Source organism: Lynx rufus, unplaced genomic scaffold, assembly GCF_022079265.1.
Source record: "Lynx rufus isolate CCGP_SWC_20201006 ecotype Redwood Valley unplaced genomic scaffold, mLynRuf1.p SCAF_5, whole genome shotgun sequence".
In the NCBI taxonomy this organism is placed as follows: domain Eukaryota; kingdom Metazoa; phylum Chordata; class Mammalia; order Carnivora; family Felidae; genus Lynx; species Lynx rufus.
In genome coordinates this window covers 7,161,571-7,176,785 of record NW_025814867.1, presented here as the reverse complement: position 1 = coordinate 7,176,785, position 15,215 = coordinate 7,161,571, and positions in this window count along the sequence as shown.

The following is a 15,215-nucleotide window of genomic DNA, read 5'->3' as shown; positions in this document are numbered from 1 at the left end:
TAGCTGGCCATAAAAGGTCACTGAGGGGCACCTGGGGGCTCAGTCAGTTAAGTGTCCGACTTCGGCTCAGGTCATTGTCTCACGGATCTCGGGTACGAGCCCCACATCAGGCTCTGTGCTAACTTTGTGTAGCCTGCTCAGGATACTCTCTTTCCCTCTCTCTCTGCCCCTCCCTCACTTGCACACATGCTCTCTCTCTCTCTCTCTCAAAATCAATAAATACCCTTAAAATAATAACAGTAAAAGGTCACTGGGATAGACGGCATCCGGACCTGCCCCCTTCACCCCTGCCAGAACTCATTCACCCAGCTGCTGAAACGGTTGACCTGAGCTCTCTCTTTCCAAGGATTGCCTGGGGCTGGGAAAAACTACCTTGCCCAAGGCTGCACCCCCCTTCCTGGAGCCAACGTGCATGCAACACCACCGATGAAAGAACGTGAAAAGCTGGGCCCCTGCGCAGACAACACGGAAGGGCTACCCCAGCTTCAAACCTCTGCAGGATTGACAGCTGTGAGCCTTGTGCTGGCTGCATTGCAATTCGACGGTCTCCCCCCCCCACCCCCCCAAGGAGTCTTTCTCTTCCCATCCTTTCCCCACACCTCTTGGGCTTGGGGCGCTCTCCAGAAGGCTTCCTGTATGCAAATCTGCATCTCAGAAAGCAAACCTGAAATGGGACTTTGGCGCTGATTACCTTGCTGGTTGTAGGTAAAGATGGCCCCTGAGGAGCTGTGGCAGTGCAACTGTCTGAACGGTCCCGGGGGCTGAGCTGGTGGATGGTGGATGGAGGGAGGGGATCTCCTGATGGGTGTGGAGTGTCAGGCCTTTAGAGGTTCGGAGTAGTAACTGTAGCAACTGTAATGCGATGGAAATTGATCCTGGCGGGAGCCTCTAAAGCATACCAAGGGTGAAAGCCAGAAGGTCTCCTTGGCAGACCTTGGACTCTCATCTCCCGCATCCAGGGGGCAGAAAAGGCCCTGGAATAGTTTCCTATTGCTGGCTTAGAACAACACAAATTTACTCTTCTCCAGTTCTGAAGCTCAGAAGTCTGAAGAGAGTCTTTGGGGCTAGAGTCAAGGTACCGTTGGGGCTGGTTCCTTCCACAGGCTCCGGAGGGGAGAACCCATTCCCTTGCCTTGTCTGCTTCTCAAGGTCACTGCGTGTTCTTTGGCTTATGGCCCCACCCCTCCTGCCTTCAGAGCCCATCAGTCCAGCTTCTGCTTCTGTGCCCACACCTCCTTTTTCTGACTTGCAGCCTCTTGCCTTTCTTGTGATTAGATTGGGCCCATTGAAGTAATCCAGGATAGGGACGCCTGGGTGGCTCAGTCGGTTAAGCGTCTGACTTGGGTTCAGGTAATGGTCTTGCGGTTCATGAGTTCAAGTCCTGCATCGGACTCTCTGCTGTGAGCACAGAGCCCGCTCAGGATCCTTTGTCTCCCTCTCTCTCTTCTTCTCCCCCACTTGCATACTCTCTCTCTCTCTCTCTCTCTCAAAAGTAAATAAGCTTTTAAATAAATAAATAATCCAGGATAATCTCCCCATTTCAGAATCCTTAATATACTCACATCTACAATGTCCCCCTTGCCACATAAGGTAACACATTCACAGGTTCCAGAGATTAGGAGGTGGACCATTTTTCAGCCCACCACAAGGTTGGACGAGGGGGTACAAGCAAAGAAAGGGTCAAGAATGATCTCAAGGTTTTGGAGTCTGAGCAACTGGAAGGATGAGTGGCTATAACCAGAGATGGAGAAGACAAGGAGCTGAGAGATTCAGCCAGACCTTCTCTGGAAGTGGAATCTTGCCACTTCTCCCGAAGGCTTCCTTGTGTTCAAAGATAATTTTGTGGGGGAGGGCGCCTGGGTGGCTCAGTCGGTTAAGTGTCCAACTTCAGTTCGGGTCATGGTCTCACAGTTTGTGAGTTCGAGCCCCACATCGGGCTTTGTCCGAGCCCGCTTTAGATCCTCTGTCCCCTCCCCGGCCCCCACTCATGCTCGTGCTCTCTCAAAAATAAATAAGCATTTTTATAAAAAGATAATTTTCAGGACACGGTAAGGTCTCATGACTCATGCAGCTGTAACAAATGAACACGTGTTGAAGGATGTATTTTATTCGTATCAACTGACGGAACCAAGCAGACGGTATGACTGATTCAAAGGAAAACTCCAAACGGCACAAATTTACCCGGAGTGAAGGAACTCCGACATGAATTACAAAAGGAACGAAAGGCGGGGAGGAAGTCGATTAAAATCACTACCGGCCAGGGCAGCAGTTATGTATCAGTAACTCACCTGTTAGGAAGGGTTTCAAGGTCACTCCAACACAATGAACAGGGCTAGAATCTAGTGGCCCAGAAAGGCGTGTTGTTGGTGGTGCATAATTGTCTGTGAGATACATTCCCCCCTCCACATCTGATCCCTCTCTCAGAACTCAACAGGCAATTCCCAGGGAGGGCCGGTTAAGTTTCCGGCAGGAGGGGAATGGGGAGGTAGGCTCGAGGTCAGCGGGCAAAGATCTAACAAAGAACGGCGCAAAGAAACACAACAGTGACACATTGTAACACAAACCTTTTGTGCTGTATTTCTCTGGAAGTTCTTAACCGGGTGCTCTTTGTTTACAGAGAAACTTCAGGGACTGACTATCTGGGTCCCCGCCCCAAATTCCTATGCGAAAGCCCCACCCTCCCAGCCCGATGGTGTTTGGAGAGTAACTAGGGTTGGATGAGGTCATGAGAGTGGGGCCCCCATTGACAGGATTAGTGCCCTTTTAAGAAGAGGAAGAGAGATTAGGACTCTCCTTACACCCCCCCCCCACTGTCATGTGGGGACCCAGCAAGCTAGTAAGAGGTCCTCACCAAAGAATCAAATCTGCAGGTACCTTGATTTTGGACGGCTCAGCCTCCAGAACTGTGAGGAAAAAAAAAAAAAGTCCTGTTCTCTAAGCTATCCATCCAGCCCATGGCATTTTGTCATGCCTGACTAATATAGAAGCTATTGCTTTTTTTTTTTTTTTTTTTTTTGGTCCAGTCACTTTGTAATCAGCCACCTGGTGACATTCTACATTCCACACAAGTGCAATTAGACCAGACTGAACAAAAACAAACTTCATGCATCCATTCTCCTGGCCGTGATCGCTTTGGAACCAAGAGCGCATTCCTTTTACGCAGCTGCTCCCGGGCAGCCCGAGAGCCCTTCCTTCGCTGTGGCTAAAGTGGAGGGAGGTACCATGGTTTCTATAAATAAGTACTAAATTTACCAGAACAATCTCTCATATGCTCTCTTTTCCTTCGTCTCTTCTTCTAAGCAGTTACCACGCATGAGCGGGAGAGAATGAGTGAACTCTGCTGTGCAGGAACTTCGGCAGAGCAGAAGATACAACCCAGCACCGGACAGAAAATCTTAGACGCCCATCCCTACATTTGCTGTCAAGAGTAGAGTGTATCGGGACAAAAACAATTTTCTTCTGCTGGCCGAGGGTCAGTGCTGGGGCCTGTGCATTAACTAACAACAAGCAGATTAAGAGGAGAGAAGACATGGGGGCGTCTAGATGGTTCAGAAGGTTCAACGTCTGACTTCGGCTCAGGTCATGGTCTCGCGGTTCGTGAGTTCGAGCCCCGCGTCGGGCTCTGTGCTGACAGCTCAGAGCCTGGAGCCTGCTTCGGATTCCGTGTCTCCCCCTCTCTCTGCCCCTCCCCCACATGTACTCTGTCTCTCTGTCTCTCCAAAATAAATAAATGTTAAAAAAAAAAGTTTTTTAAATCATCTTGATGCCATGGAGGTGCATTGTGAATGCCTCCAGATGCAAAACCGTTCATGTAACAAGACTTTTTCAAAGGGCATTTCCTAGCTCAGAGATTTTAGTCAGAGCTCCATAGGTAAGAAAAACGCCGCCAAGAGCCCCCTCCCTCTCCCACCCCTAGTCTGGAATGAAGTCCGAGACTTACAGAAAGTTGGCGACCAAATTGGCTTTTCACCTTTAGCCCAACACGTGCCACCAGGCAGAAGCTTGGGACTGGAAGTTACACTGGAAAGAGGGTTTCTTGAAGCAAGACTTGTCCCTCCTCCTACCCTGGGTCCGATAGGGGGCCCTCAAAGAGGGCGGCCAGGAGAGCCCGGTCCCTGGGCTGCGTGCAAGCCCACTCAGGAGGACGTGCGTGCAGACACGAAGAAGGGGTAAGCACTTGTCTTGAGGTCACGTCGCCCTGGTGAGGAAATGACCCACCCATGGGTGGTGTCTCCAGTGCACCCACAGGGCAGTCCGCAAGAGGAAGTTTGGGCATCCAGCGTTTGGGCATCCGCCAACGCTTTTCTTCTCCCTCCGTCTCCTTCCCGCACCGTGAGCCTGGAGTGACAGTGGTTGGGTAAAGGGTAAAGAGGCTGAGTCCGGAGAAGAAAGAGAAATAACTCACTACCGATCCCTCCCTGACTTCCCCACCTGAGTTTCTAAGCGGAATCGGGACAGCCTTCCACAGTGCCGCCTTGCTCACCTCCCTGCCGCCCCCCACATCTGCCCAGTTTGCCCTTGGTGTTCTGACCCCTCCAGAGGCCAATTTCAAGGAAAAAGGGCAGGAGAGAGATTGCTGTTCTGGTACTTTCCTAAAGCATTGATTCCTGAGCTTGGCAGATGTTCAAGGCCGGCTCTTTCTATCACGGGGTGTTTTGAAGGTTCTTTGGGGACTCCCCGAAACTCCATACCTCCTGCAGTTACTGACACGTGGATGTACTTCTCAGCTTGCTCCGGATAATTCCCCTTTAGCCACTGGACCTAGAAGTTTACCCCACAAATATTCTCTCTTTGGGGTTCCCACTGGGCTCCTGGCAGCCCCCTTGGGTCTTTCATTCGAAGAGGTCTTTCTCCATCTCAAGGTACCCGGGACCCCACTATTCTCAATCATCCCAGCCTCTTTTCTAGGTCCATCCGCCTGAGACCAGACTTTTCTGCCGGGGCCCACATGGCGAGGCCTGGGGAGTGGCCGTGGAGAGGGGAGTTTATGGAGGCCATGTGGGCCTGCAGTCTGGGGTGTCCTCACACAGCCACAGTCCCCTCGTGGTGCAGGACAGAACAGGGACAGGAGGTGAAGAAAGGTGAGGCCAGGGTCCGTTTATATTGCTCCTGAGGCAAATGTTAAGGGAGGCGAGGGAGTGGAGGAGGCTGAGGTGTGCTCAGCAGCTCAGCAGGCAGAACCAGCAGGCCCTACCAGCCTGAGTGGGAGAGAGCTTTGTGCGTCCTGAGGGCAGGCAAGGGAGGGAGGGAGAGAGCGCTGTGGGGCGGGGCTGGGGACACCGGTGGGGCTGCTTCACTCAGAGCCTTGGGAGGCCTGGCCGGCTTCCGTCTCATCCCAGGCGAAGAGGGAAGCCTTGCGGTGGTCTGAGCACAGGGGCAGACCCCTCTCTTGCCGCCCTGTGACTGGGGGTGAGGGCACCAGAAGTAGGCACTCGAGGGAGAGTCGAGAGGCTAGTGTGGGAACGAGCGGTGGGAAGCGGTGGCCTGGGCTGGAGCGAGGTCACCCCGGGACCGCCCTGGACCTGCCCCAGCTTCCTGCATGTTCTCAACAGCCACTCTGTCACCGGAGAGTCACAATAACTCTGAGGAAAGGGAGGTTAGCCCTACACATTCTATACTTGGAGATGAGGTCAAAAGGCGCGGTGCCTGGAGTCAGATAACCTCGTCCTGGCTTCAAGTTTTTAGCCAGTGGACTCTAGAGCTTTGATGTGGTCTCTTTGCCTGGCTGGACAGGAACTGTCACCACAGCACAGATCACTCCTGTCCTGTTTACCCTATATGCCCCACCCCGCCCCTTCCCTCCGCTCGCACTTGTCCTCTCTCTCTCTCTCTCAACAATGAATAAACATTTTGACAAAAGGAAAGAAAAGTCATAGAGTGTCCTTCCGCTAGCCTGGATGCAAGAGGATGGCGTATAACTCCTTTCTAGCAGTCGGAGAAGAGTCAAAGTCTGATAAGGGAGATGTGGTGGGGCTGGGAGATATTAGAGTAGCTGTCTTTGGAAAATGTGTTCAGTGTGTCCCACGCACAAGCAAGGGACTTTTGGTACCTTCTGTTCAAGGAGGAAGGGATATATGTCACACTCTAGAAAGGTTGCCCTGTAACTTGGAGAAGATAAAGCTTTGAAGTTTTTTGAGGGTTGAGATAAGGCTTTGAAGTCAGAGGGTGAATTGATCGTTATGATGATAAATCACTTGTGTGTTTTATCTGCCTCATGTAGGCTCCATGAGGGGAGAGAGAGATAAAATCTCCAGTGCTTGGCCAAGAGCTCAGCACCTAGCAGCAGGGCAGAGCATTCTTGCAGAATAAATCCATGAGATGATAAAATGCAGTCTTCCGAGAGAGACGATGTGTCACTTGATGAGGTGCTGCCACCTTCTGGGCACTGGAGGCATTGCCGGCCATTTCCAAAGCTCCGGTTGTCCCCCTGCCTTTGCAACTCTGCGCCTCTCTTGCCAGAGGTGTTTTCCTGACCCCGATTTAACGATTTAACGACAACCCTGACTCCTATATTGGCTCCTACTTGACCAGCGAGAATTGTGAGGACCAGAGGACTTATGGACCAGAAGCATTTCTCCGGGTGCTTCCACGTGGCTTGGCTCGCGGCGGCTTCCGGCCAACGTCCTCAAGGGCATCCTTGGCGAATCCGGCAGCCCCTTCCGGCTCCTTTCCTTACTCCTGGGAGCACCGAACACCGTTGCTCTCTTCCTTCCTTGAAATGCGTTTCTCCCTCAGCGTCTTCCAAGACCAACTCCTCTCCTGGTTTCTGCCCTGCCTCCCTGGCTGCTGCCTCACTCTGCAGCGTCTCCCAGGTCTGTCCCCGAACCTGCTGCTCCTCGCAGAGCCCTGGGGGAGCACTCCTGCATCCCCTCTGCACACAAATGGCTGCCAGGTCTCCTGTCACCAGCCCAGAGGTCCGGATCCCACTACCTGGCCCCTGAAGACCGGCTCTGCCCTCATCTTGTCCGAAGTCAGCCGGTCCCCTCCGTCTCCCTTTCACCCTGGCCTCCCTCCCCCCTGACTCCCATCGCCTCCCCGCTGCCCCAGACGGGACAGCTGTTGACCGCCCCTGAGGACCCTTCTTCTCACGGCCAAGTACACCGAACGGTTGTCGCTTTGCCTAGACAGCACACCTTTTAGCACACTCAGGCACCTTTAAGTTCTTTCACGTTTCGTCTGTTTTACTTCCTGAGCACCACGCTGACGCAGCCCCTTTGTCCCCTCTTCTCTGCCACCAGCAAAATCTCCGTCACTTGGAACTTGGGCTGCTGGCACCAGCTCTCATCACCCGCCTCCTGTGATCCAAATTGTCCCTGAAATAGACCCTTCGCAATGGGGCCCAACCTCCTTGGCTGACACTCACCCCTCGGCCCCCGCCCACCCCCCAAGACCACTCTCCATTCCGCCATCCACCCTGCCCTCAACTCACACGGCACGTGTCACGCCCATCCACACCTGTGTCTGTGCCCACTCTCTTCCCTCTGCCCGGAAGCCCTTCCCTCACCAGCCCATCCCCACTGTACAGACAGGAAAACTGAGGCTCAGAGAGCTGATACGACCTGTCCAAGGCCGTAGAGCTGGCAAGTGTGGAGCTGGGGTTCCAGAGGTGGGCTTTCCGAACCCACTCCTTCACTGCTCCGCGGAGCCCCGGCTCTCCCGCAAGCCTCTAGCTCCCCACGTGTGATTTGGGGGGTGATGAAAGACTGGGCTCTTCCTGCTGTCACTTCCCCTAACCGGGATTTCTGGAGGCTGAGATGCTCTGAGGCTCCCTGCTGACCTGGGCCGTACTGAGCACAGCTTCCTAGGACCCCCCCTAGCCAGCCACACGGTGGAGAATGCTTAAGCCAGCCTCTGGGCGGACCCGGTGCCTCTTCCAAGTAGGCAGGCGTGGCCTCCCGCCCTCCCTCAAGTACTCCAGTTTGCCCTCGATTACTTTTCTATTCCTGTGAGGCCAGATATCGCAAACTTTGTAGGATAAGTGACACCCTTTATTAGCTCACAGTTCTGTAGCCAATACAGAAGGCCGGCACGGCAGAGTTGAGCTCTCTGCTCGGGGAATCGCAAGGCTGGAACGAGGCTGAGCCTCGCCTGGACACTGAAGGAAACTCCTCTTCCAAGTTCATTCAAGACGGTGACAGAATTCGGCTCCCATAATTACTGGACTGAGGTCCCCATTTCCTTGCTGTCAGCCAGGAGGCTCTCTCAGTTCTTTAAGCACCACATTCCTTCTCAGATGGTCCCTCCATTTGCAAGTCGGGGAAGGTGTGTCAAATGTCCCCTTGCCTGCAGTCAGCTGAAGAAAACTTTCCGCGAAGAAGAGCCTTCCCTGATTAGGTCAGGCCCACCCAGATGATCTCTTTATCATGATCTTAAGATCAACTGACTTGGGACTTTAATCACACATGCAAAATCCTTCACAGCAGTGCTTAGTGTGTAATGAATCCCAGGGGACAGGAATCTTGGGGGGCCATATTTATTATTTAATGTTTACTTTTGACACACAGAGAGAGCATGCATGAGTGGGGAGAGGGGTAGGGGCAAAGAAAGAGGGAAACAGAGGATCCGAAGTGGGCTCCACGCTGACAGCAGAGAGCCCCATGCAGGGCTCGAACCCACGAAGTGTGAGATCATGGCCTGAGCCGAAGTCGGATGCTTCACCGACTGAGCCACCCAGGCTCACCATTCCATCTTTAGAATTCTGCGAACTAAGGGACGCCTGGGTGGCTCAGTCGGTGAAGCATCTGACTTCGGCTCAGGTCACGATCTCACAGCTCATGAGTTCGAGCCCCGCGTCCAGCTCTGTGCTGACAGCTCAGAGCCTGGAGCCTGCTTCGGATTCTGTGTCTCTGTCTCTCTGTCCCTCCCCCCCGCCCTCATGCTGTCTCTCTCTGTCTCTCAAAAATAAATAAATATTAAAGAATTCTACCAACTATATCCTATAAGACCTGCTCAAATTAATCTGTACTCAGCAGAGCTAGACGGTGCACAAATGGGTTATACTTGACCCCGTGATTTCGGGGACTCCTTTAACAACACCCCTCTCTCCACCCTGGGCTTAGTCAGATTTTCCCAGCTCCCTGACTACAATTAGGCCATATCTTGTCCAAAGTCAGCCTGTCCGCCCGCCCCCCCCCCCGCCCTGTCCCCCATTCACCCTGGCCTCCCCCCAACTCCCATCGCCGACCCGCTGCCCCAAGCCGGACAGCTGTTGACCGCCCCTGAGGACCCTTCTCCTCACGGCCAAGTACACTGTGCTGTTCCCCACTAACTCAGTCAGCTCAGGCCGCCAGAACAAAATACCAGACTGAGTGGCTTACAGAACAGAAGTTAATTTTGTCACAGTTCCGGAGGCTGGGCATCCAAGATCCAGGCAATGGCCAGTTTGGTTTCTCCTGAGGCCTCTCTCCATGGCTTGCTTGCAGACGGCCATTTTCTCGCTGTGCCCTCACCGGGCCTTTCCTCTGTGCTCGTGCATTTCTGGTGTCTCTTTCTCTTCTTACAGAGGACACTAGTCCTACTGGGTCAGGACCCTCATTGGCCTCATTTTACCTCAGTTACTTCTTTAAAGGTCCTGTCTCCGGGGCGCCTGGGTGGCGCAGTCGGTTAAGCGTCCGACTTCAGCCAGGTCACGATCTCGCGGTCTGTGAGTTCGAGCCCCGCGTCGGGCTCTGGGCTGATGGCTCGGAGCCTGGAGCCTGTTTCCGATTCTGTGTCTCCCTCTCTCTCTCTGCCCCTCCCCCGTTCATGCTCTGTCTCTCTCTGTCCCAAAAATAAATAAACGTTGAAAAAAAAAAAAATTTAAAGGTCCTGTCTCCAAATACGGTCACATTCTGAGGTCTGGGGGTTAAGGCTACAATAATGAATCTGAGGGGGACATCATTCAGCTTCTAACACCCCCCATCTCTTCCCGTCAAGTGCCTCCTTATTTGGGGGAGTCGGTTCACAGGCCGCCTCCTCCGTGAAGCCACCCGGGTACTCCCACTTGGAGTTTGCTTCTCCCTCCCTGGGCCCCTCAACACCAAGCCGGTACCTCTGCCCTCACCGGGTCCATTTCCCACCGCACTGTGGGTCCCATGACAGGTTCCGCGGCCAACGAGCTGCTGCGTCCTGGGAATGGTCCGGAACGAAGATCCCGAACTAAGACGCTAGGGTGCAGAGAACCGAGAGACCGTTCAGAGGTCACGTAAATAGGAAGCGACAAGCTGGCGATCTGATCCCAGCTGTGTGACACCAGATCCCACGCTCCCAGACCACGCTCCGCTGCCCCTCACGCGGTAGCCGCATTCCTAGGGCAGGAGGGTGGCCGCTCGCCCCTCAAGCCGGCCCTCCCCTGGGGCTGACAGCAACGCTTCGAGGCCTGCACGATGATTATCCCCACCTTGTAAATGACGACACTGAGGAAGAGAAGGACAAGTAACTCGCCAAGCTCACACAGCTGGTGGGTGTCACGGGCAGGATTCGAACTCAGGCAGTCTGCCTCGTAATCATTCCTGGACGCCGCCCCTCCTGAAACTTGCCCCAAGTCTGCCACCAGCCGCTCATCTGAGCTCTGCCACCGCGTGCCAGCTCTGCAGGGAGACCATGAACTTCCGGCCAATCCCGCTTGGAGGGAGGGGCTGACGGAGGAGCAGCGCCCCCCCCCCCCAAGGAGGGACTGGCCCCTGAAAACAACAGCCTGCCCTCTCCACCCTCCCCGCGAGGCCCCTCCCCCTTGCGACGAAGATCAATTAATCAGCACAGACATTCAACCTCCGTGTATTTATTTATTTCCAGCCTCATTCCCCGGATGGTTTGAGGAAGCCGTGCAGTGTGGCCACCAAAGATGCTCTGATAAATCGTGACTTGATGGCCTTGTAACTGACACCTTGATGATGTGGCACTGTGGGATCATTACACATAGGGTGACCAGCTTGTGACGGTGTTCTTGGAGGCTCCCAGCTTTAAAACTGAAAGTTCTTGGGGTGCCTGGGTGGCTCAGTCGGGTAAGCGTCTGCCTTCAACTCAGCTCATGATCTTGTGGTTCGTGAGGTTGAGCCCTGCACCGGGCTGTCTGCTGTCAGCACAGAGCCTGCTTCAGATCCTCTGTCCCCTCTCTCTCTGCCCTTCCCCCCTTGTGTGCACACTCTCTCTCTCTCTCTCAAAAATAAAGAAACATTTTTTTAAAAAGTAAATAAGGGGCACCTGGGCGGCGCAGTCGGTTAAGCGTCCGACTTCAGCCAGGTCACGATCTCGCCGTCCGGGAGTTCGAGCCCCGCGTCAGGCTCTGGGCTGACGGCTCAGAGCCTGGAGCCTGTTTCCGATTCTGTGTCTCCCTCTCTCTCAGCCCCTCCCCCGTTCATGCTCTGTCTCTCTCTGTCCCAAAAATAAATAAACGTTGAAAAAAAAATAAAAAAAAAATAAAAATAAAAAGTAAATAAAATAAAACTGAAAGTCCTTTATTCTGGGAACCTCACAGAGACAGACCCTCATGACGCAGGACGCAGCGCACAAAGTCTCCTTGCTAGACTATGGATGTAGCTCGGAGCTTCCTAACAGCCAAGGCAAAGAGGGGAACATGCGCTGTTATGAGATTTTCAGTGTCGGTAGCAGTGCAAAAGAACTTTCCACAAGGATGTGTCCAGTATGTTTCTTTTTTTTTTTTTTTAATTTTTTTTTTCCAACGTTTATTTATTTTCGGGACAGAGAGAGACAGAGTATGAACGGGGGAGGGGCAGAGAGAGAGGGAGACACAGAATCGGAAACAGGCTCCAGGCTCCGAGCCATCAGCCCAGAGCCTGACGCGGGGCTCGAACTCACGGACCGCGAGATCGTGACCTGGCTGAAGTCGGACGCCCAACCGACTGCGCCACCCAGGCGCCCCGTGTCCAGTATGTTTCTACGGAGCACTCAAAATGTGGCTCGTGTGATGGTGTAACTGGATTTTTAATTTTACTTCATTTCCCTCCATTTAAACATAAGCAAGAATCCCCTATGGCTAGTGGTGACTACATTGAAAAGCACGGTGTATTAGATAAGAACAAACCAGAGGCTCAGGAAAAGCCCGGGGAGCAGGCAGAGGGGTAGAAAAGGACAGGGGAGGGGCGCCTGGGTGGCGCAGTCGGTTAAGCGTCCGACTTCAGCCAGGTCACGATCTCGCGGTCCGGGAGTTCGAGCCCCGCGTCGGGCTCTGGGCTGATGGCTCGGAGCCTGGAGCCTGTTTCCGATTCTGTGTCTCCCTCTCTCTCTGCCCCTCCCCCGTTCATGCTCTGTCTCTCTCTGTCCCAAAAATAAATAAACGTTGAAAAAAAAAAAAAAAAAAGAAAAGGACAGGGGAAGCCAAAAGAGGGAGTGGATGTAAGAGAAGGGGTCCCCAGATGCCCCTCTCTCTGCCCCCAGGTTAGTGCAGCATGACTCACGCTGACTCGGTGGAAAAAGTGAGCAGTGCCTGGATCGCTCCCTGGCACCAGAGGGCATCCAGGATGTCAGAAGGGAGACCTTTTCTGCCAGGTAACAGAATGCACCTGCACGGCCTTAGACCCAGAGCCTGGGCAAAAGGCTTCCTTCTTGTGTGCTCGGGATGGTCCCCCTGACACCCCTCACCTTCCTGGTCTAAATGTCAGGATCTCCGAACCCTGCTAAGCACCTCGGGTTCTGGAAGGCCAAGAAGAGGGAGGCATGACACCCCCTCCCACCCCACCCCCTCACCCCGCTCCAGTCTGTCTGTGACTGGGAAGCTCATGACTCCAGGGTCAGAAATAACCCCACAGTCAGCTCGCCGCGTGCTACCCCTCCCTTTCCCCTCCGTTCCCAGAAAGTCTGGGCCCTGAGTCAGAGGGAAGAGCCCAAAAGTAAACAAGGACCCAGATAATCTGCTATGAAAACCACAGAACCATCCCGCGGAATTCTTTGATAATTCAGGGACACAGGGAAGAGTCGAAGCCTGGAAATTCAGATGTCTTTCCCCCAATCCAGCTGCACTCCGGACTGTGTAGACGGGTGCTGTGGGGCAGGAAGAGGAAGGAGAAGAGAGAGGAGATCCTTGGCACCGAGGGAATGGGGGAGAAGGAGAGCTGGGCTGACCCCTAGAAGTGTCCAGGCCAGGGGTGCCTGGGTGGCGCAGTCGGTTAAGCGTCCGACTTCAGCCAGGTCACGATCTCGCGGTCCGTGAGTTCGAGTCCCGCGTCAGGCTCTGGGCTGATGGCTCAGAGCCTGGAGCCTGTTTCCGATTCTGTGTCTCCCTCTCTCTCTGCCCCTCCCCCGTTCATGCTCTGTCTCTCTCTGTCCCAAAAATAAATAAACGTTGAAAAAAAAATTAAAAAAAAAAAAAAAAAAAAGAAGTGTCCAGGCCAGGAGCAGAGGAGGAGAGGGCACAGGCCTGCCCGCAGGAGGCCTCCAGTCCCCTGCACAGTGGACACACACACATCAGCAGTGGTCAGAGGCCAGTGTGGAGCGGGGGGGGGGGGGGGCAGCACATGGGATTAGGAGCCGTCCAGGTGTCAGATGCCCCTCTTTATTCATTCCCTCAAAATAGTCTGGGACACCCGCACCCCGCCCCAGAGCTGAGTCACTGACCCCAGTCCTCAGATGCAATTTGAATGAATGAAGCTGTCCCTACTCTTCTTCCCCTCCCAGCAGAAAGGACATGTAACTGATTCCCTGGGATGGAAGGGGAACTTCCACACGCCCTAAAAATAACTAAGCCACTTCATACTCTGAACTTAGCCTCTCTCCCCCGCCCCCGCCCCCGCCCCCACCTGGCCCACCCCATCGCCAGCAAGATAAAGGCAGCGGCTAGGGCTGGCAGAGGACAGAGACCCGAGCCAGGGCAGTGAGACGGCATCGAACGAGGCCAGCAGAACAGGACCGGCCGTGAACAAGAAGCCGGACGGGAAAGACAGACCCCCAAGCACCCCCTCAGCCAAGTGGGATCTCCAGGTGAGTCTTTTCCCTGTGTTTCCATGGCAGGCTGGCTCTCTGGGCTGGGATCCCCTCTGGGATGGCTCTCAGGGTAGTGTATATCAGGGGTAGCTCTGGGCAGAGGAAGGAGGTCGTAGGTGAATTGGGGGGGGGGTTCTGATATAAAGATTCCATGAGGAAATTAAAGGAGAATTAGCATGAGCCCCATGGCCCGTCTCAGAGTGGCTGCCACAGGCCTGAGTCCCACAGAAGAGACAGGTTCTTACCAGTCTGGCATAATCCAGAAAGGCTTTCAGGAGGAGGTGGCCTGGAGTTGCGATTTTTAAAACACATGTATGGAGCTCCTCAGGCCTCAGGGTTTCCTCTCAGGGGAGCCCCAGGCAGGCCCAAAGTCTGGAGGAAGGAGGGACCCAAGAGAGGTGAGAGGACATGGGGGCTGGAGGGTAGGAAGTAGGCCCAATTCCACCTAGTGAGGACAAACCCCATGCCCAGCTGTTGTGGGCGAAAGTCTTGGCATATCTGGCACCAGAATATCTTCCCAGGGCTGGCCTGAGCCCAGCTCCCCACATATCATGGCCTAAAGCCTGGGGTGGGAGGCCGACTTTGCCCCAGGCCATGGTCTTGCCCAGTAGGAAAGCCCTTGGGGCAGATCTGGGGACACAAGGGGGGGAGACCAAATCTGAGTCTTCCCAGATGTTGAGGCCTGTGGAGGCGGCTGAGTCAAGGACAAGCAGACCTGAGAGAAAAGGTGGGGTCACCCTGAGAGGCTGGCCCAGCCCTAGGAGGCCAGGCTCTGGGGTTCAGGTCTGACCCTAAGTCTGATAGTCCGGTTCTGATTCCAACCACACCCCACGCCTGTCCCTGCCCTTTAGAAACTTAAGCCCCAGGAGTTTCAGTCCAGGCAGGGGCAGGGGTGAAAGGGCCAGGGGTCAGAAAACCTGCTTCAGATCTTGTCTTATGGAGCCCCTTGGAACAGCTCCTTCCTGTCTTTGGGCCTCAGTTTCCCCAGCTAAACAATGAGGGGGTTAGGTTCCTTGACCTCTGAGTGTCCTTAGTTCTGACATCCCTGGACCGATGATTCTAACAATTTGTAACCATAGCAGAGATTCTGCAGATTCCTGGGGTCGGCGGTGGGGCGGAATTGGTGACCTATACGTGCCATCTGCTCAGGCCGCACGGGTAGTGACAGGACAGGGAAGCATGGGTGGCCTTTTTTCCCATCAGAACTCAGAAACAAAAGGAACCACCCGGAGCATGCCCCGAGACTCCGGCTACAGGTTTTGTTCGACGTTTCCCTCCTCGGGGCTCTGATGTCTGGT